The sequence below is a fragment of the Ipomoea nil genome, unplaced genomic scaffold (assembly GCF_001879475.1).
Source record: "Ipomoea nil cultivar Tokyo-kokei standard unplaced genomic scaffold, Asagao_1.1 scaffold0480, whole genome shotgun sequence".
Classification (NCBI taxonomy): Eukaryota; Viridiplantae; Streptophyta; class Magnoliopsida; order Solanales; family Convolvulaceae; genus Ipomoea; species Ipomoea nil.
In genome coordinates this window covers 586,515-610,489 of record NW_017616908.1, presented here as the reverse complement: position 1 = coordinate 610,489, position 23,975 = coordinate 586,515, and the positions used below count along the sequence as shown (strand labels likewise).

The 23,975-nt window shown below is 35.8% G+C and overlaps 1 long non-coding RNA gene across 1 annotated transcript; it reads right to left on the bottom strand.

Moving 5' to 3' along the window:
- Window positions 1-1,490: 1,490 nt before the first annotated feature.
- Window positions 1,491-21,330, bottom strand: LOC109173381. Its single transcript, XR_002052887.1, has 3 exons — window positions 21,265-21,330; window positions 12,757-12,761; window positions 1,491-1,502 (listed from the first exon to the last, which is right to left on the bottom strand). It is a non-coding gene; the product is annotated as an uncharacterized LOC109173381 (long non-coding RNA).
- Between the last annotated feature and the right edge of the window lie 2,645 nt (window positions 21,331-23,975).

Below are 23,975 nucleotides of genomic sequence, written 5' to 3'. Positions count from 1 at the left end.
AAGAGTATCAATAGTGCATATTGGCACCGATCTTATGATCACGGATCCGTTGATTAAGGAATTGGCGCCCATGACCTTCATTGGCCATGTTGGAAAGATGGGCATACTGGTAAAGTCCTTGTATAACGGTTAACTCTGCTATACATGCATGAATTATTATGTTTGATGGAACAACAGGTTGATGATACTCTTAGATATCTATTCAGGTTTTGAATTTGTTATAGTTTATGTTGATCACTTATTTATGCATAATTTAGAAGTGATAACAATGGTCTTGCACTACAAAAAAGCGTGGAAATAACGACTGACAATTCCGTCGTTAAAAAGTGAAAAATCCGTCGCTAAATTGAATAGCGACGGATTCGGTCCGTCACAAAAAGTGGCGTCGCTATTCACTTGCGACGAAGTCTAATTCCGTCGTTAAGTTTAGCGACGACTTTTTCCGTCGCTAAACTAAAAATATTCATCGATATTTCCTCCCCGCGACGATTTGAACAATGAATTTTGCGAGAGAATAGCAACGAAATTTTCCGTCGCTAAGTTTAGCGATGGAATTTTCCGTCGCTAGTTTGTTTCTATTGTTTACAATGAATGCTATTTAACTACAGATTAGAGACGGAAATATCCGTCGCTAAATTTAGCAACGGTTATTTCCATCCCTATTTCGTTACCATTCTTTATTGTTAGAAGGTATTTGGCTACAAATTTGCTATGATTTTTGTCTTGTCGTTAAATTTTAAATTTTCTAAAAAAATGTGCATCTAATTATTATCTCATACCTATATTAAACCTATAATATAGTATTTGAATAATATAATTGCAAAATATATTTTTTTAAGACTTTCAAACTCAATACCAATAACAAAAATACAGCATTGTAAAGTGTTACATCGTTAGAGCATCCACAATGGTTATGGAGAATTGGGGGATAATGTAAGAGTGATTAGGAGAGAGAATGTGGGAAGTGGAGGAAAAAAAATAAAAAAATCAAAATCAAAAATTAAAAAACTAAAAAAATAATAAAAAAAAAAAACAAAAGGGTCAGGCGCACCTGACGCGCCCGTGTGGGCGGGTTGCTGTGCGCGAAACGCGCACAGCAGCCCCTTTTTCTTTTCTTTCTTTTTCTTCTTTTTCTGCCATTATCTCCAATTTTGCAAAGGCATTCTTCCCCAAATAAATCTTCCCTACATTAGCTTTGAACTTGAACAAGAAGATTTCATCTGACATGCTCCCCACATTATCCCCTTAGTGTGGATGCTCTTAGAAATGGTATCAAATATATTAATACACACAATCTAATCGTCACCTCAAAGTACACACAATGATTGACAAGACTTCTAATTAAATCAAATAACTAAAACCTAAAAAATTAAGATCACCAACTATTAAGCAATTCTAATTTAACTAAAACATCTATTAAATAATTAATAAAAGTATTGTTGCTTTCTTGCATCATATCCATGTCCCTAGCCTGCATCAAAGCGTCCTTCCACCCCTTCTTCCTTGGATGTGTTGATAAAATTGAACATAAAGTATTCGTAAAAAACCAAGAACATAAACAACCTACAAATTCAATTGAGAAACAAAATATTCATACAGAAAGTTGTGTCAACTGGCAACATGTGTTCAAACAAATGAGCCATTGTGCCTAAGATGAAATGTTTGCAACTGGTGCCTCAGTTGTGAGTTCAGATTAAATACGCATAGTATACAAATATAAAAATAAGAATGCCAACATACAAGTGTTGCCACAATGCTGTTATATAATTTTTTTTAATGATAATGAACAGAAGCAGTTGTAATATTTGATTATTTCCTTAGGTACTACAACAGAAAAAAGTGTCCTAATGCTTTCTCTGAAATGTTAGTTTCCATGATTAAACAAAATGGAATAAATAAAATTTTACCCTGAATTCACCCACGCTTTCTAAGGGCAGGCATTATGGAATAATCTCCGGTCATCTTCATGTTAGATATACAATAGTCTAACTATAATAAACCATAATATACAAGAAACCTGACCTCGTATGATAGCGGAAGCGTAGCCATATAGATCTCTAGCCATAGTTGATGTTCCTGTTGTGTTGCCTCTTAACGGTAGACCGTTAGTCATGTTTTGCCTCAGACCTGACTCAGAACCCTAGATTGTGTATTGGTATCTACTGAGCAGTCTGAGTATCGTAACTGAATGTGCTAACTAATCCATAAACCTGTATCATCAATCCAGGTTTATATTAGGCACAGAGTTTGGTTGACTAACAACTACTAGTTATTAAGTCCAACCAGACCACTTAATAAGCCTAGTCAACTTGCACCACTTAATTAAGGCCTTAATATATAATATATAATATATATTATTAGGGAAAATCTTACATTCTCCCACTTGGTGCAAGTACTAGCACAACCTTCATCAAAGAACAAAACACACGAATCATAGTGATATGTCATCTATTTAATCAGAGTAGTATCCATTATGATCACATGCATTTTAATTCTCCAACTTAGGTCCTTAATGAACAAACCCTATGTTTATTCTCGGTACCTTAAGGGATGTTTCTCAAAATACATTATGTGCACAACTGAAGGAGAAAACGCATCCAAATTGTACAAAAGAGTACACTGTATGATCTCTAAAACTTTATAAGCATGCCTTAAGTAGAGATCCCTTAATGTTAGCATAATGATAACTATATTCCATGACTTCTTTATAAGTTAACTTTAAGTACTATCTCTAACAGCTAAGAGCTTGGAGTTGACACGTCTCTCACTCCCACTCATCAAAAATAGCCAAAAGATAGTCAAGTCACAGAAGCATTGCAATAACTTAGATAATAAACCAAAGGTCTAAGTCCATGAATTTGGAATCTTAATCATACACCATAACTTCCCAAATAACTTCAATGTCCACTTTTAATGAACTGAACATAATGAGTCTTACTTATATGTCTCACAAAATTGTTTTGAGTCTTACAAACCAAAATGGCCCAGGATTAATTTTGAAGAAACTAAAGACTCTATTAATCACTGAAGAATTTATTAAATTACAGTGCACCACAAGTTAAATGCTTTTGTTCTAATAAATTCCTTAATATTGTTGCAACATTTTCATAAATATGTTGCACAACCAAATGTTCAATAATTTGAACTTATGAATTTATATGAACAAATACAAGATTAATACTTGCGAAATATTTTGAACTTATTGTTTGACATACAACCCAATTTGGAATGTATGAATACAATAATTAAATCCAAAATCTTTAGTGGAGTAACTTAATGATCTTTTTCTAAATGATCACTCCCACTGATTAAAATATTCTTCAGCAAAATTAATAAATGAACATAATAACATACATACTCATAATTGATTTGACCAACTAACAAATGAAGATATAATTCCCCACCATTAGTTGGGCATACTAAATAATTAATTTTTGGTTCCAATTGAAGTCCAACGAAATAATGAAGATATATTTCCCCACCATAGTTGGACATACTAAAAAAAAAAACAAAATACATCTTTCAAAACCAAGTTAGAATTTGGCTCAAAGATACATTTTAACATTATTGGAATCCAAGAGGTATGTCAAATCACGTAACTTACTACAGTGAGTCCGAAGAACCGAGCAAGATTCGTGGATTAATTAATAGAAGTGACTAAATTTTGGGAAGTGACTGAAAACATGTTTTGCCAATGCAAACCATGAAACTTAATTAGAATTATAATTGAGCTAAATTTATAAATTCTAAGAAATTGTGATAAAATCATTATCTAATGGGTCGAAGAATTTATTGACATAAAATTTGCCTATGGGCCAAAGTTTTAATTCTATTAAATCCAATTAAGAAACCCTTATGATAATATTTTACACAATTACTAAAGAGCCAGACGAATCTAGTGACATAAAACTTGCCTGTGGGCTAAAGTTTTACTCAATTAGATCCAACTGAAAAATGTTATTTATGATGAAACCATTATCAAATGAGTTGAAGAATCAAATGATATAAAACTTGCCTGTAGGCTAAAGTTTTACTCAATAAGATTCATTACAACCATTATGATAAAAATTTAAAAAAAAAAAAAAAAAAAAAAAAAAAAAACAAACTTAAGAGGTCATGTTCCTTTTCTTAATCCCTGTGGGCAAATTAAGAAATATGATCTAAAGTTTACATCATAAACCTAAACTTCTTGATAGAATTGGAAATTATTTACAAATAACCATAAAGTAAATAAATTGATTTATTTCTATCATCACTGATAAAACTACTAAACTACATTCCGATACATAATTGTCTGTGGGCTAAATTACGACCGCAGTCCAGTATTTAATCCTGATTAATCATACAAATATAACGAAATTGCATGTGGGCTAAATTTCATCATATTACATACAATTAATCACAAATGATATGTCCAAAACTTTATGTGATCAAAATAAACCGCTTAATATATAATTTTAACAGATTAAGGATGATGTGGCTACTCCAAAACCAAATTAAAATTATAAGATCACTAGACAATTATCAAATTCTTGCCTAAACTTTATGTGATTAAAACTTAATAATCTTAGGTAGCTGAATATGCTGTAGCTATTCCTTAATTAACCAAGATTGAAAACTTAAGAGACTTCAGTAAATTAAAGATGTTTTGGCTATTCTTTAATGAACCGAAATCAAATCACATTGGCAAGGAATACTTAAAATTTTGACAAACAGATTATACCAGATTGTGATGGGAAAATCTAAATATACTCCCAGGAAAGGTGGTTAGAGACTAAGTCTCACTGAAAACCAATTCCTTAAATAGAGTATAAATTTAAGGAGACTAGTGTCTCAAGATGTTCTTAATGTATAACTGTTTGGGGGTATGAGCCTAAACCTGTAGGGTATATACCAGAAACTGTATGATTCACCTATGATTAAAGCTTAAATGGTGAACTAAATTAACGGCTTAAACGTGCTTAAATTCAGGCACTACCGCAACTAAAGTTTATGCATAAGTCCAACTTAAATAGGAACTAATATAATTCCATCCTAAAGTATGCATTGCTAAAGGCATAATAAAATTGCATAATTTAAAACATAATATTATGCTTAGGACGAATATGCATAAAATTAAGCATTAAACTCATATATTCCAAATAAATTGCATAACTTAAAGCAATTTACAATATGAGATTTTAAAGTATAAACTTAATATTCAAACACCAATGAGTCCAAACCAAAAGAGAACGAACATTTTGAATAATAATATACTGGATATATACTTTAAAATTTTTTTAAACGGTAAGCCCATGGGAAAATGTTTTAATGCATAAAGATCAAATTTATGAGAAATAACTGAATTTACAAATTCAAACAATATCAAACCAAAAGGATATGCTAGCATTTGTAAATCAAAAACTCACAAACCCTAATTGCATAATTAAACTTAATATTATGCACTTAATGTGATCGAATGCATAAAACAATCTAAAGAGTATGAACCAACTAAAGGATATGAATTTAAACAAAATATTCATTTATTCATACTTAACCAAACATGGGCAATCAGAACTAAAATCATAATTCCAAGAACGAAATGAATTATGAAATTAATGGCAAAAGTCAATTGCGTAGCAAATATGTTTTTCCAAGATTACTAAATTGATTCAAAATCACTCTCCATAACTCAGTTGATAATATTATTATTATTAATGGCAAAATTGCAAATAATCAAAATAGCAATAAATAGCCATAATAATATTATCACATTAAATAGGAGACTAGATATGGAGAAACAATGGTTAAAACCGCTAACACTTATAAATGTTTTCGGATAAAATTTTGAAAACTTAATAAAATTTGAAGTCCAAAAAATATTAACGTCCAGAAAATTATTTTCTGAACTGGAGTATTGTCACATAAATTTATTTGGAAACAGTTCAAGGTACACATCTGAATACCATAAGAATATTAATGTCATCATTAATTATTAATTATTAATAGTAATAAGTAACATTATAATCACTATTAACATTAATAATAACGACAAATCAAAGTATGGTGATGCACCTTTTAAATGTTTCCATTTTTCTAAAGATAAAATATGTGACTAGTCCAAATTAGCGGTTAACTGTAACTGTAGCACTAATTATCAATAATAATCATAAAAGATAATTAATGGCTAACCTTAATGATGCAAACCGCATCTGCCCATTGCGCTAACAACGATGACGATCCACAAGAGAAGAAAAGACTCCAGAATTCTCCCAATCTTCACTATTGGTGTCAATAAACTCGATGCAGCGTCCAATGGTACGTTTAAAAAAATTCATTGGTAGGACTTAATTACCAACATTAATAGTCATGTAAAATGAAGTGGTAATCATGCCAATGTACCAAATATAACAGATTACATGAAATAATAATTATTATGGAAGGTAATAAAATGAGATTAGTCCCTAAACTTAATAACAGTAATTAATAATGTCAATTAATAATAACTACAATAAAGGCAAAACTGTAATTAAGGAATGCCAAATACAAATCTCAATTTACCACATAATAATTAACCATGACTATTATGATATTTAGGGAGACTGAAGTTAAGGTAATAACCAAATTACCATTAAACAAACAATATACCAACTATATTGCTTTTGCCATAAAATTAAAGAGTTAATATTATTATTAAGGCCCTGTAAAACTATTGATAGATTAAAAATTTAATCAACTTAAACAATAGTTGTAGTTCTTAATGGCCAAAATAACAATTAAATCCTTAAATCCTTAATGTCTCTAAACAGGCCGAGACAATAATTATAGCACTTAATCACTCAAATTAGACTCATAGACCTCAATGGCCCAAGTGAATTATAACATGGATGAAAATTGGTCTAATACTGTAGTAGACCCAAAAATTAATATTTTTACCAACGATGAATACCAAAATATGGTAGTTAGTAATAATTAAAACTTAATAAACATGTTATAAGGAGCTATAATTATTATTAAAATATCAATCAAAATGGTGAGATCCATACTTTAATGACCCAAGATAGGTCCCAAATAGCTTGTTTAAAATAGGTTCTAAAGTCCCAGGGACACGTAATACTAAAATGTGCTCAAAATTAATGGGAAACCAAACAAACTGATTTAGTAGGTCATAATGCCTAAAATTTGACTAAGGATCCAAAATTGAGTGATAATTAATAATGAATTTATGAGTTAATAATATGCTAAATCCAACTTTAATGCATGCTTTTGCGAATGTATAATTATAATAATAATTTATAAATATACGTAACATGCTTGGATTTGCATATTAATATATTATTAACCCATATATCTTAAATAAATTGCAACACTCGAGGCAATTTAATTTGCACCTTAACATTAAATTAAAATTCAAATAGCAAATTGAAACTTAATATTTGCTCCAAATTGAATAATAATTTAATAATTAATTAAGGAAGAATTAAACTGAAGAATTAAGCTAGAAGAAGTCTAAATATGATGATGAAAGCTGAAGCAAGCCCAAAATACTAAATAGGCCCAGTAAATAAATTTTTTTATTTTTGCTGTTGGACCAGGACTGCCCAAATTGGGCCAGACCCGGCCCAAACCATACACATCATCTTCTTCACTAATCAACGCAGAACCCTAGCAGCGGCAACCAGGAGCAGCGACTAAAACTCAGAGCAGCAGCAAGGTTCGCCTGAATGAGGAGAAACAGCGACGGCCGAAGCCACCGCCGCCTGATGGAGAGGAAGACAGCAGCGGCGAACCGGAATCCAGCCACCTCCGCCGTCGTTCCTTGTTGCAGCGGCAACGTCCGCAACCGTCCTCCCCGCGACGCCACCGTCGCCTGCAATTCCAAGTCGCTACGCTGTGTCTCTTCATCGCTGCACCAAAGCCACACTGTGCACCGTCGTTCCTCGCAACTGGAGTCCATAGCACCGGCGGCGTCCGAAACCAGTGGGAAAGCCTCGATTTTTCCTAGCCAAAACAAATCGGCGGCGGAAATAACACACCGGCGTGCAACGGATTGAGTAGTCAACTCGTAGCCAGCGCGGTCCCTTCCACCGGAAAAGAAAAAAAAAAAAAAAAATCCGGCGACACAATGAAGGCAGGCGTGCGTGGGCAGATTCCAGATTCAATAATTTTGAAAAAAAGATCAAAATTATGCTTTAAGGTTGAAAAGCAACTTCAACTGTACAAAATCAATTACAAGCAATAACATGTTTATAAAAAATAGGTCATCTTCATGCTTCACTGCAGCAGCTGCTGCTCTTAATATTGTTCATAAAAAGGCATCAAAAGTCGTAGCAGTTAGAATATAGCATCAAAATGAATTATAGTAGATCCAAAATCATCGTTACTCAAGTATACAGATTAAGACAAGAGCTGACAAGGGAAGCAAGGGACAGAGTAAACTACCTGGAACATACAAAGGTTAGGGATTAAAGATCCAGGATCAATTTCTACATTGCAAAGTGTGCATCCTCCCTGTCAGAAAAAAAATCATTTTTCTATACGTTCTTGAGGCTATACAATGGCATGAAATAAAGCACATGAACTGTAACAATTTAAAATAACATTTGATGATTTTTTAAGGAAAAAAAACATGAACTCATCCTCAACTTGTAGGTCGGGCTTCTTCATCAACTTGTTGAAAAAGGCAAATATATAACAAAAAATCACTTTTGGGATAGAAAAATGTGATCATCCACAAGTCCGTAAAAAATTAAAATGTGTCACTAAGTTGTCACTATTCTGTCGCTAAATTAACAACGGAACGAGTCCATCGCTATTTTCGCGTTTTTTTGTAGTGTATTGTTTCAAGACATAAGGAATAAGGTACTTTTGGAATTTACCTTATTATTATGGTTGGAATTCTTATTAACTGTGATACATGGAAGGGAGCGGGACGCTATGTCAGGCTTGTAATCGCCATGATTCGGTTAATAAAGTTCGATAAGGTTGTGTCTTTAAAATTTTCATACTAAGTGAGCTCAAATAAGGATTGAAAATTGTAAAGTCACGCTTATATGAATCAAGTGAGAGATTGTTAGAAATTATTTATTCCTAACGTTGATTCATATAATAAAGGTGTCACACTTATATGAATCAAGTGGAGACTGTTAGAAATGATTGGAAAAGGCTTTCGTTAATTCAATTACGTAACTGCTGGATTACAGAGTATATCTAACTCTAACTAATCCTAACAAATAGATTACACCAAGTCAACCTATCTAAGCCACACAAAATATAACTATAGCATACAGACTAATAATAACAACAATAATTATAACCTTATACTAACACACCCCCTCAAGCACAAGGTTGGAGGGCGAGAACATTGAGCTTGTCACGCATAGCAGTAAATCGTGGTGCTGGCAGAGGTTTGGTGAAGACATCTGCTAGTTGATCTGTCGTGGACACATAGTTGACGAGGAAGTCACCGGATGCCATCTTGTCACGAACAAAGTGATAGTCTATTTCCACATGTTTGGTGCGTGCATGGAATACCGGATTAGCACACAGATAAGTGGCGCCCAGATCGTCACACCACAACGTTGCAGGATTGCCAGAGTGGAACCCGAGCTCTCGTAGTAATGAAACGACCCAAGTGACCTCAGCGGAGACATCGGCTAAGGCCTTGTATTCAGCCTCTGTGGAGGACCTAGCAACAGTCCGTTGCTTCTTCGAGAGCCAAGAGATTAGATTACCACCTAAGAAAACTGCAAACCCACTTGTGCTCTTCCTATCAATCGGACAACCCGCCCAGTCGGAGTCTGAATATGCATGTATATCAGAAGATGAGGTTGGCGAGATGCAAAGCCCATAATTCAGAGTGCCCTTGACGTAGCGCATTACACGTTTCACTAAACCCCAATGTTCATCTGTCGGTGAGAGCATAAACTGGCATAGACGGTTGACTGCGTAAGCTAGATCTGGCCTTGTAATGGTTAAGTATTGCAAGGCCCCAACGATACGCCGATACTGTGTCGGATTGTCATAAGGCTGAGCGGATGGAATGACTGCCTTTGTGACAGCTGCAGGTGTAGTAAGTGGTTTGCAGTCGACCATGCCAGAGCGACCCTGTAGGCCAGTCATGTAATGCCGCTGGGATAGAAACATGCCACTAGTAGACGATACGGTCTCGATACCCAAGAAGAAGCCCGGTGGTCCTAGGTCACGAATCTTGAAGGTAGAGGACAGTCGTTGAAGAATAGTGTCCACTAGTGTAGCGTCGTTGCCCATCATAATAATATCGTCTACATAGACAAGTAGATACACACGAGCGATGCCTGAAGTGTAATAGAAGAGGGAAACATCTGTCTTGGACGACTTAAAACCTGTTGATAATAAGAAGTCGTGAAGCCGTTTAAACCAGGCACGAGGGGCCTGCTTAAGGCCATACAGAGACCGTTGTAGATGACAAACATGCCCTGGTGTTGACGGATCCTCATATCCTGGTGGTTGTTTCATGTACACTGTTTCAGCTAAATGACCGTTTAGAAAGGCATTGTGGACGTCGAGTTGCCGGAGAGTCCACTTGTTGGTTACGGCTAAGGAAAATAAGAGCCTCACCGTGGTTGGTTTGACTACCGGACTGAACGTATCTAAGAAATCCTCTCCTGCAACTTGGTTAAATCCTTTGGCCACCAATCGGGCTTTGTAGCACTCAACTGAGCCATCCACAGTGCGCTTCGTGTGGAATACCCACTTGCACCCAATTATGTTCATGTGTGGCTCTGGTGGAACCAGACGCCAGGTCTGATTATGCAACAACGCATTAAACTCCTGGTCCATAGCTTCGCGCCAGTGTGGGTGTCCCGCATGAAAGGGCTCAGTTGTGCCTTTGGTCATGTGACGAAGGCGCATAACATGATCCCGACCTTGAGGTTGTGCACGCCGTTTGCGTGTCCTCACCGGGGCTATTTGTGTGATTGCCAACTGTGGCGGAGCCCTTGCTAACAGTACTGGTTCACTTTTAGAGGACGCATTATCGGGAAACACAATAGTGGGGCCGTCCGGCGCCGGTAGGGCTAAGGGTGCAACTGCCCAAGGGACAGCCGGTGGTGTAGACACCTGTTTGGAGTCTCCTGTTACAAAAGGAAAAATAGACTCGTCAAAACGCACATGGAGAAAGATATAGGTTTTCCCGGTCGCCAAGTCAATACATCTGTATCCCCTAAAGGAGGGTGGGTAACCTAGGAAGACACACGGAGTGGAGTGGTACTCAATTTTGTGCCGGTTGTACGGGCGCAGATATGGGTAGCACCGACATCCAAAGACACGGAGGAAGTTATAAGGTGGGGCGACTTTGAATAGATGAGTGTATGGGCTTTCGTAGTTAAGTGCCGATGACGGCAAATAATTGAATAAGCAGGTTGCCGTTTCAAAGGCGTAGTCCCAATATTGTTGCGGGACTTTGCCTTCAGCAAGTAGAGCTAGTCATGTTTCGAAAATATGCCTGTTACGGCGCTCTACTTTGCCGTTTTGTTCATGTGTATAGGCACAGGACTGGCGATGATTTTTGCCCAAGGATTGAAAAATGGTGTGGAGTTTACGGTATTCACCCCCTAGATAGGATTGAATAGATTTGATAGAGTGCGAAAACTGGCGCTCTACCGACACACGGAACGACTTGAATGTTTTATATATGTCAGATTTTACCCGTAACGGGTAAAACCAGCAAAATCTGGAATAGTCATCTACAAATAGGCAAAAATACCGAAAACCACTACTAGATAGTTCAGGGGAGGGACCCCAAATATGTGTAAAAATTAAATCTAGTACATTTTCACTACAATGGAATACACTATCTAGTTTAAACCGAGACGACTTGCCAAGATGACACGATACACAAGATTCAGGGGACGCGAGTTTATTGGCCGTGATGGGACAACTTTTGAGGATTTTATTCAATACTTGTTTATGCGGGTGACCAAGTCTGTTGTGCCAAATAGTAGGAGTGGCACGGGAACTGACGAACGCATATTGTGACCGTAACGTTGGAAACTTGTACAACCCGCCAAAAGTGGATCCTTTAAGCAGAACCGCCTTGGTTGTGGAGTCTTTCACAAAAAAAGAATAGTTATGAAATTCAAAAAATACTTTATTGTCATTAGTGCATTTATGAACGGACAACAAGGGAACTGGGAGACTCGGGACATGTAACACATCATTTAAATAAAGAGATTTACACTTGGACGGGAGAGATGCATGACCGACTCGCGAGATAGCCAAACCTGCCCCATTGCCCACGCAAAGCACGTCCGGCCCACCGTATTCTTCGGAGTGACCCATCATGGAAGCATCGGGGGTGGCGTGCGCCGTAGCCCCGGTGTCGGGATACCACCCGTCAGCCGGCAACGAAGCGGAGGACGACGGTGTCTCGCCAGAAACAGCCACGTGAGCCTGAGCGGGCGGTTGCGTGGAGTATCTCTTGTAACAATACACAGCGGTGTGCCCGTGTGACTTACAGATTTGACACCGCTGGTTTCCGCGACCACCACGTCCACCATGATACTATTCCGGCCGCTGCTATTATTCTGATTCCGGCCGCCTCCGCGATTCTGACTCCGGCCGCCGCTATTATTGAATGAGCCGCGACCAGTTCCAGCGTACAAGGCCGTATTCCCAGCGCCACTGTCGACCACCGGGTAGTCATCCACGAAGATGAACTCGTGAGCGTGCAAGTAGTTAGAGAGATGGGAGAGCGTCACCGGATTTCCCGTGGCAGTCAGAGAGGTCGCCAATGACTTCAGCTCCGGACGCAGACCTCGGATGATGTAGAGGTTCTGTTCCATTAGCGTAAGTGGTCGGCCGGCCTGAATCAGAGACTCAACTAGGACTCCGGCACGCCCCAGGTAATTGCCAGTGGTGGAGTTTCCCTGCCGGAGCATCTGAAACTGCGATAGAAGGTTCAGGCACCTCGCCTGACTAGAGGACCCCAGGGCGCCGGTGATTGACGTTCAGATGCCCACCGATGTGTTTCTCCAGAGCGCACGGTTGAGGACCTCATCCGCCATGGACGAGATCAATAAAGACACGATGGTTTGATCTTGCTTTACCTTGGCCTTGCAGGCCGGATTCGGAACCTCCACAGCGGCGCTCGGCGACGCATCGTCGGTTGACTGAGTGCCGGCGATCGTCTCTGGTGGACACGGGAGACTCCCATCCACGAAGCCGAGGAGTTCCTGGCTGCGGAGGAAGGGTACGATATGCATGCGCTAGAACAAGAAGTTCTTCAACGTCAATTTCATGGTGACGTAATGGTGGGCACCCGCGAGGGAGTTGCTGGCTGCCGGTGACGCACCATCGGAGGCCGTGCGATCGGAACTATGCGACGACATGGCTTAGTGAGCTGCGGGAAGAATGGGGGCAATTTGCGGTGGAAGTTGGAGAGAGATCGAAAACCCAGTCTGATACCAAATTGGAAAAGGCTTTCGTTAATTCAATTACGTAACTGCTGGATTACAGAGTATATCTAACTCTAACTAATTCTAACAAATATATTACACCAAGTCAACCTATTTAAGCCACACAAAATATAACTATAGCATACAGACTAATAATAACAACAATAATAATAACCTTATACTAACAGAAATAAATAAATAAATATTTTCTAACACTGATTTATATAATAAAGGTTGTAATTCCATAAGGTACTCACGTTGATGATTAGTGATGTGTGAAGGCGGAATTACTAGGTGAAATTATCTCCCTCTCATTCTATTAAAATTTAAGTTTATAATGGTTAAAAGATGTATAATGAAAAAAGATTATGATTTTCCTAAAAGGAGGTTTCACATTCCTAAAGGGATTTCTATTCCTAAAAGGAAGTTACCTATTCCTCCTGAAAGAGGGTTTCTCATCACATCTATAAATACCCTGGAAAACTCTAGGGATCTTTACGGTTACAAGTCTCTAAGTTTTCCAGTCTCCATATCATCAGGAGGTGATTATGGTATACAGATCAGAGAGGTGAAGCATTATATTCTTGATTCAATCAATTTAAAGATTACATCTCCAACAGAACAAGTAAGTTCTATATTCTCTATTTAATTAAAAATCCATGATCATGAACATTGTTTAGTTGAATGATTTAATTTACATGCGATCTATAGTTAATTGTGCTTCCGCATTTAATTTATAGCGCATAAAAGATTATTTAACAATAATTAACCCAAATATTTTAATAACAATAATTCCAACCAAAAGTAAAACTAAGGGTAACCACATTAGTGGGATTTTCACGGTGTTTGAGGCACATTTTGCTTAGTTAGAGGAGAAAGGTGAGGAGAGAGAAATGTAAAAAATCACCCTGCAAGCACCTTGGTTTTTATCAGAATGTGGTATCGGCCTAAATTAAATGAGTTACGCGCAGCACACGCGTGGTTTGCAACACAGCGCCAGCTGGCGTGTCCTGACAGCATTGCCATTGTTTTTTTTTTTTTTTTTTTTTTTAAGTTTCATGTCAGATCAGACCTTTTTCCTTTTTTTCTTTTTCTTTTTTTCTTTTCCTTCTTCCCTTCCCTCTTCTCTCCCTTACTTCGCACCTCAAAAATCACACCAAAAATCCCACTATTGAGGATGGCTTACCATATATATAGTTTTTGGCCTAGCGGCTAGCGCCATGGGTAATACTTTATTATTTATTAGGTCATTCTCTATTTACTATTTTTTACTTTTTTTTTTTTTGCTACTCCATGTCTTTTCCAGTTGTCAACAAATCTGATGATTAAATGTAGTAACTGTTAGGTTTGCTCTAAAAATATAAATAGAAAGGAGATGATGTTGGTTGTTGTTTCTAGCAAAATAGGTTGTTGACAAGGCACGAAACAATGACATTTGTGGTGTAGTTTCAAAATCAAAGTTGTGGATTTGAAAACACACAAGAAACAGTATACATTTTGAAATCTTCTGCTTGAGAGTTGGCCCTACCATATCATCATGTGTGTAGGATTGATTTGACCAATTCAAGTTATTTTTAAATAATATGCATGCTAGAAAATGATTACAATTATACCATTACAATTATGCACTGGTAGAAAAAAAATTGAAAAAAAGTAGTAAATAAGCATCTTTAATTTTTCTTTAAAGATGGCTAAAATAAAATAAAAATAATATGATGGTAATTTCGTAAAATTTAAAATAAATTATTTAATTTTTTTTAAAAAAAAATATTGATACAATATGCGTTGTAGTTTTTTTTTTTTTTTTTTTTTTTTTTTTTTTTTAAATGAATTCTTACAATACGCTTTGGCATTATGACAAAAACTTATGTAACGCTATCTCACGTTGTGTGTGAGACGGGTGGGGTTGTAGACAATTGTGTGAGTATCACAATTAAAGTTATAGGTATAATAATATTTATCACTAATAAAAATTAACTTACCCGAAATATTATCAAAATTTCACATATGATTATTAAAATATTTATCATAAGTAACAATTTAATTTTAATTCAAATTTGTATTAAAATTTTCACAATAAGTATTACAATTTATTTCATAAGTAATAATTCACACATAAGTATTATAATATTTAAATCAGAATTTCACTTTGTAAGTATCACAATTTCAATTATAAATATCACTAAAACATTCTACCCAATGCAATGTATTTATAGGAGAAATGAAATTTATTATCACTACTAGGGATGTTAATCGAACCACCACATTCAATTTCGCGCTAACCCTATCGGGTTGTTGAACTTATCGGATCAGGGTAATCAGCTTTTGTTTTCCTAGTTGGGTCTAAAAGCTCGGACTGTCGGGCTTATCAGGCATGCTCAACTAAAACTTTTAACATTTTAAAATTAACATTCTAAACTCTCAATGTTAATAAACTAGTTCATTTACATTAATAAATACAGTATAAACTTATACATTTCAATCAATATAAACCTCCATTTCTAAAGTCCAACTAAAAATCATTAGTATATTTACACTATAATATAATAATTATAATAAGTTTTTTTTTTCATTATTTATTTTCATAAAATATTTTATTTTGTAATAAATTTTTTAAAATTTTATTTACAAATTGTTTAAAAAAATTACTTAAGATGAACTAACATATAAATTCCTTATATATATATTTTTCATCACTTGTGAAACAAAGAATAACCTTAAATGGTTTGGGCTATCGGCCTAGCCCGTCTGGGCCATTGGGCTAAAATTTCTTGGCCCTAACCTTAAAATTTTTTAGTCTTATTATCGAGTTAGCCCATCAATTTTGACTAAAATGGGTTTTAGCTAAGAATGTCCAATCATTATTGTATGGACCATGGTGCACACAAATTGTGTGGACCATATTTTGTATACTATAAAATAATGTATATTCAGTACAAAAATAATGTACATTCAATAGAAAAATAATGTACATTGTATTCAGGGAATGTACATTATTTTTGTTCTGAGTGTACATTATATTGTATAATGTATATTCAGTACAAAAATAATGTACATTTAGTATAGTAAAAATGTACTTTTTGTTATGGTCCACATAACATCCTGTGCACCAATAATTTGCCAAGAATGTCATCCCTAATCACTAATGGCATTTAAAATTGAATTTAAAATTTAATTCATATCTCACAAAACTTGCAAAACTAATTAGATTATATAAGACGTTATAACGTTAATTCTCAAATTAAAATTGTAATTAATCATAATTAATTCTAAAATTGATCAAAATTAGCTCAAACAATTTCTAGTAAGTTGCCCCATATAGAGCATCAAACAAGAGGCAATTTATATCCTACACCACGGCGCGCGTTGCACTGTGCACCCAGATACAAAACGACGTCGTTTTATTTTATTTTATTTTATTTTTTTTTTGAAATTTCTTGCCCCAGTGAATGGCGGTAATTTTTTCTTTAAAAAAAACCCGTTGTTAAAAAATGTATATAATGTTATACTAGAATACACATAATTGTATACATGAATGTACATAATTATATAACAAAATATACATACTCTTTTTAAAAGATAATACACATAATCTAACATAATACATAATAAACATAAACTTTTAACATAATACACATCAACTCTTAACCTAATACACACAAATTTTATGCTTCGGATGTACATAATTGTATAAAAAGAATGTATATAATTGTATAAAAAATGTAAATAACTGTATGAACAAATACACATAATTGTGTGAACAAATACACATAATCACAACAACTTCCTACCGCGCCTCCCAAAACGACGTCATTTTGAGAGGCGCGCGGCGCACAGTGCTAAGCGCGCCGTGGTGTAAGGTATAACGATTGCAAACAAGATAGTTCACGACTTACAACTAACAATAGAGATTTCACAAATGTGGGACAAGGGCTTATTAAAAAGCCCTCTCATCACTATTTTTTCTAATTCAAATAGGTAAATTTTGATAATTAATTTTCATCCACACATTATCCATTTTGAATATATCAAATTAAATATCTCACTTAAGTTGAATATATCAAATTAAATATCTCACTTAAGAGAACCTGAATTCACATTGACCTAACCCAAATCAAAATTCAACTCCACTGAAAGTTATACCACAAAATGGCTATATTAAATGTCATTTTAATTAAGCGCAAAATTTCAACACTAAATGTATTATTGAATTCTATTATATTTTCTTTTTGGAGAAAATTGGAATTTAAAATTCTAATTTAACTTATACCTATATATTAAAACATTAGATGACATGTAATCTCATTCTCCGTTTGAATTAAAATTTCTAAGAAGAAAATTATAAGAATATACATTACCTATGTATGGGACGATGTCCCACCAGATTCTATTTTGATTCATCTATAAATACAATCCAATGGTTGACCTTCAAAAAAATTATAAGAATATAATCGTAATGCTATTGTATAATTAATTTAACTTTTTTTTTTATGATTAGTTCCAATAAAATATTCGATTTGAAATAAGAGCATATATATATATATATATATATATATATATATATATATATATATATATATATATGTATGGGACGATGTCCCACCAGATTCTATTTTGATTCATCTATAAATACAATCCAATGGTTGACCTTCAAAAAAATTATAAGAATATAATCGTAATGCTATTGTATAATTAATTTAACTTTTTTTTTATGATTAGTTCCAATAAAATATTCGATTTGAAATAAGAGCATATATATATATATATATATATATATATATAGGGAAGGGTCCAGTGCGGGGAAGGGTTCCCATGCGATTGATACACCTTAAGCATTAAAATGACGCATCTTAAGTACACGTACAAACAATGCACCTTAATTTTCACACAAGTTACACACCTTAAGCATACAAATCACACACCTTAAGAAGGAAAACAACGCACCTTAAGAAGGAAAATCGCGTACCTTAAGTTTAAGAAACTACTCACATTAAACACAAAACTCACGCACCATAAACACAAAATCCACGCACCTTAAGAACAAAAACCACGCACCTTAAAAAGGAAAACCATGCACCTTAAGTCTCAAAAAAAATACATTAAGCACACAACAAATGCACCATAGCACAAACCCCACGCTCACCTTAAGCACAAAACTCACGCACCTTAAGAACAAAAATCACGCATCTTAAGAATAAACACGCGCACCTTAAATTTGACCTAGATGCAAAAGTTACCAAATTATTACCACCGCATTTATTTTGTTTTATTTTTAAATTTTGGTAATCCTGAACGTTGATTTAAGCAAGATCAATGGCTCAAATTTAATCGCACAACCGCACCAGGGCGTACCAACCGCATTTGAACCTAATTATATATATATATGTATATATATATATATATATATATATATATATATATATATATAGTGAAAGGTTCCTGTGCAGTTGAATGCTTCCCGTGCGGATGTGCGGTGGATTAATGTGCGTGAGATTTGTACTCAATGTGCGTGAGTGTTGTGCTTAATGTGCCTGAGATTTGTACTTAATGTGCATGAATGTGTAAAATGCAGCAGAAATTATTGATGTCAGCTTCTTCCCCATCCCCAGTAGCCATTGCCCACTCCTTGATGATGATGATGCGGAGGCGGGCTATGGTGGTTAAGAATTTTGGGAATAATACAACAGAAATCCACACTTAGCTGCTGTGCAAATTTTACTGTGCGTGCGTCATCTATATAAACACATTCAACTGCACTGAAGGTAGCTGATAATCCTGAATCCATGGCCAAATTGAAGGAAGAAGTAACAAGAAGCTTGGGCGTTAATGTGCGTGAGTTTCTGTTTTGCTTCCTTCTGAGCTCGTAATTCTGAAATACTCACGCACATTAAGAACAAATCTCACGCACATTAAACACAATACTGAGGCACATTAAGTACAAAACTCACGCATATTAACATGACGCACATTAAGTATAAATCTCAGGCACATTGATTACAAATCTCACGCACATTAATCCTCCGCACAACCGCACGAGAAGCCACAAATGCATCTGATCCCTTCCCTATATATATATATATATATATATATATATATATATATATATATATATATATATATATAACATTAGATGTGTTAATAATAATAAGTTTTGCAAAATTATGATAAGTATTAGAAGTCCGATTGATGAGTTATCAAATATATATTTGATTTGTGATAATAATGATAATAAATTAAACATAATTACTTGAGAATTATCTAATGTTTTCTTAAATAAATTATTATAATTATTTATAGAGATTTATCTTGTATTCATAACTAATTTCTAAAAAAAAAAAAAAATCGAATCTTGAATGCAAGAGATTCCTAAATGATTTTTACTTAATTTTTAATTAAATTAATTATCTTTAATTTAGGCGTGAATCACACACAATACAAGATAACAAGATAGAAAACTTAGTAAACAGATAAAACCAAGGACACATCAATTGTTAACGCAGTTCGGAGCAAATTCTTCTACGTCTGCGGGGCAACTCACCTCAGCTCAATTCAATAGTTGATCATAAAAAATTACAGGGATTGGTAAGACATAACCATACAGAAAATGACCCTAGCCAATTACACCAACTCAATCTTCAAACATCTACGTTGAGTGGATTTATGCATGCCAAATGATCACTTCAAGCTTCAATAATTCGTCATCAAACCTCAAACAACAAAGCTCATCTTCAACCTCAAGTACAAAGCTGTGTATATATATATATATATATATATATATATATATATATATATATATATATATATATATATATATATATATATATAGTTAAAATTCAGAATTTGAGAGACCTGGCGGGTGGAGAATATCCACCACCCGCCAGTTAGGCGCAAGCAAGATATGTGAGAACCAAAGAACAAGAGAATAGATTATATTGAAAGAATACAATAGATTGTCTCTCTCTGTCTATTCTATACTTCTATGGACCTATATATATAGTAAACTAGATACTAAATTAGTCTAGGAAACTACTAATAAGAATAGGAAAGTAAGACAACTTTCCTAATATTAAACACTTGTGATTTCTTTCCTTAACATGTGATTTCTGTGATTTCTTTCCTTAACACCCCCCCTCAAGTTGGAGCACGTAACAGAGAACTGCCCAACTTGGGAATAAGAGACTTTTGATTGACGTTGTTGCTAGCGTCCCTCTTGTCAGCGTCGACGACCTCCGTGTCTAAATTTCTAAGACTGCCTAATCTATAGAGATTCCAAATATTATATTTATATTCCATAACATTACAAATATATCACATGAGCCATAGGACTTCACATCTAGAGTCATAACCTTCGAGATCAACACCCATGTCTCGAACCACTTGATCAATCTTCAAACCACGTTGTGCCAAATCAGTCCACCGTTCAATCTGTTGCACTAACTAAGCTTCCATGAAGCCAAAAATAGGCCAAACACCACAGGGCACCCGCCACTCACACCCCACACCGTTATCAACACTGCCTAACACCACAGTGCTCCTGCCTCTCGCACCACAAACCATCATTAGCGCTACCCAACACAGTGTTTTCCTGTTTTCCTAGTGCACACAATTGGTTCATCCCGAACCAATTCTTCTTCAACCATCGGCATCCCATAACTGCCGTGGCATATGCCAGGTCCGCATCCCTCCTAGCATCCATGCTGCCCATCACTGCAGCACCCTGACAATTGGTTCATCCCGAACCAATTCTTCTTCAACCATCAGCCTCCCATAACTGCCGTGACATATGCTAGGTCCGCATCCCTCCTAGCATCCGTGCTGCCCATCACTGCAGCACCCTGGACTGATTGACATTGAACAAGCTACAATGACTCAACTCATACCAAAATATGAGACTAATCCTATGGACCCACAATAATTAACCAAACAACACAATCCACAAGATATAATAAACCAAAAGCTCTGATGCCATGTTAAAATTCAGAATTTGAGAGACCTGGCGGATGGAGAATATCCACCACCCGCCAGTTAGGCGGAAGCAAGATATGTGAGAACCAAAGAACAAGAGAATAGATTATATTGAACGAATACAATAGATTGTCTCTCTCTCTGTCTATTCTATACTTTTATGGACCTCTATATATACTAAACTAGATACTAAATTAGTCTAGGAAACTACTAATAAGAATAGGAAAGTAAGAGAATACGAAAGTAAGACAACTTTCCTAATATTCAACACTTGTGATTTCTTTCCTTAACATGTGATTTCTTTCCTTAATATATATATATATATATATATATATATATATATATATATATATATATATATATATGTCTTAATAGATAGTGAATAGAGAAATAGGCTTAGTAAGTTGAATAGACTTAGTGAATATATTATATAAGCTTAGTAATTGCTGCAGATTCTTCAACTTTGAATTGCCAAAGCTAATTCAATTTTCCATCAAATTTCCATGCTGTAGCTTTTATTCAATACACCATTCATGCCATCCTTTTAGACCATCTCCAACCGTGCGCCAAAGCACGAAATTGGAGGAAAATTTTGCGTTGTTCAGCTCCAATATTCCATATTTGGTGCAGCACTGTTCACCTTGCGTCAAACCTCACTTATGTTTTATTTTTTCATTTTGACCCCTCCTTTTTTTAAATTCCTTTTTTTTTTTGTTTTAATATATTTGTATAATTTGTTAAATTGTTAACTATAAATTTTATATTATTTAAAATAAATTATATCATTTGAAAGATCTCATCAAGACGATTAAAACAAGTCTAATATTGAACATAGATTAATTAAAAATGAAAATACATAAAGCTTAATTATAATGATGAAATGATATTCCGAATTCTGTATATCAACTGAGAAAGCTTATACAGGTTTATATAGTAAAGCTCAGCACAACAATAGGTGGAGCAGTAAAGATTATGCTAACGACTCTAACAACACTCTAACAAACTGATATATTCTAACTGCTCAAATACTCCCCCTCGTGTTGGCGAGAGGCAAGGAACGACACCAAGCTTGTGACGGAGATCATTAAAAAAAAACAGTGGAAAGCGGCTTAACAGTGAAGACATCCGCCAACTGGTTGTGGATTGAGACAGTTTACTTTGAGAGCCCCGGACGCAACCTTGTCTCGAACAAAATGATAGTCCACTTCGGCATGCTTCGTCCTGGCGTGAAACACTGGATTGGAACATAAGTAGGTAGCGCCTAAGTTGTCACACCACAACACCGGGACAGTCGATGGTAGTAACCCAAGCTCGCGCAGGAGATATTGTATCTACGTGACCTCTGCAGCGACGTCGGCTAGTGCTTTGTACTCGACTTCGGTTGAGGACCGGGCTACCGTGAGTTGTTTCCTAAAGACCCAAGAAAGCAGATTGGGGCCTAGAAAGACCGCATAACCACCTGTTGACCTCCTGTCAATGGAGCAAACAGCCCAATCCGAGTCGGAGAAGGCATGGAGCACCGGAGTAGTGGAGGGAGCAAGACAAAGCCCGAGATCAACGTGCCTTTGACGTACCTTAAAACCTGCTTGAGTGCCGCCCAGTGATTCTGTGTCAGGATGTGCATGAACTGACACAGTCTGTTTACAGCTAAGGCTAAGTCCGGCCGTGTGATCAATAGGTACATTAATTATCCAAAAAGCTGGCGATACGGTGTTGGATCATCGAGAGCATCCGATTCACTTGGGGCAAGTTGAGTGTTCAAAGAAATAGGTGTGGCTAACGGCTTGCATGAGTCCATTCCTGATTTACGAAGAAGTTCAGTCATGTACCATTTCTACGACAACACTAAAGAGTTTGCCATCTCAACGACCTCAATACCCAGAAAAAACCTCGGCTTTCCGAGATCACGGATTCTGAACACGGTAGAGAGCTTCGAGAGAATATTCTGTATCATAGCTAAGTCGTTACCCATGAGTAGAATATCGTCTACATACACGAGTAAATAGGCACGGACGGATCCCGAATCATAAACAAATAAAGAAACGTCTATTTTTTATGGACGCAACCCGATCTGGACCAAGAAGTCATGGAGTCTCATGAACCAAGCCCGTGGGGCCTGTTTCAGGCCGTACAACGACCATTGCAACTTACATACATGATCTGGACAATTCGGGTTAACATAACCCGGAGGCTGACGCATGTAGATATCTTCACTGACATGTCCATTCAAAAAGGCATTGTGTACGTCGAGTTGGCACATAGTCCACCTGTTAGAAATCGCATAGGCTAATCGAATCCTAATGGTTGTCGGTTTAACCACCGGACTGTGTGTTTAAACATAGTCTTGGCCTGGAATCTGATTGAACCCCTTGGCGACAAAGCGGGCTTTGTAATGCTCAATGGCACCATCAGACTTCCTTTTGATGCAAAACACCCACTTGCAGCCGATTATGTTCATTCTAGGACGGGGTGGAACAAGGTGCCAAGTTTGGTTGTGTAACAAGGCGTTGAATTCTTCGTTCATGGCATTACACCAGTGTGGTAATCAGATTGCTTGTGAATGGCATGTGGGTTCATCATCATCAACAGACGCAA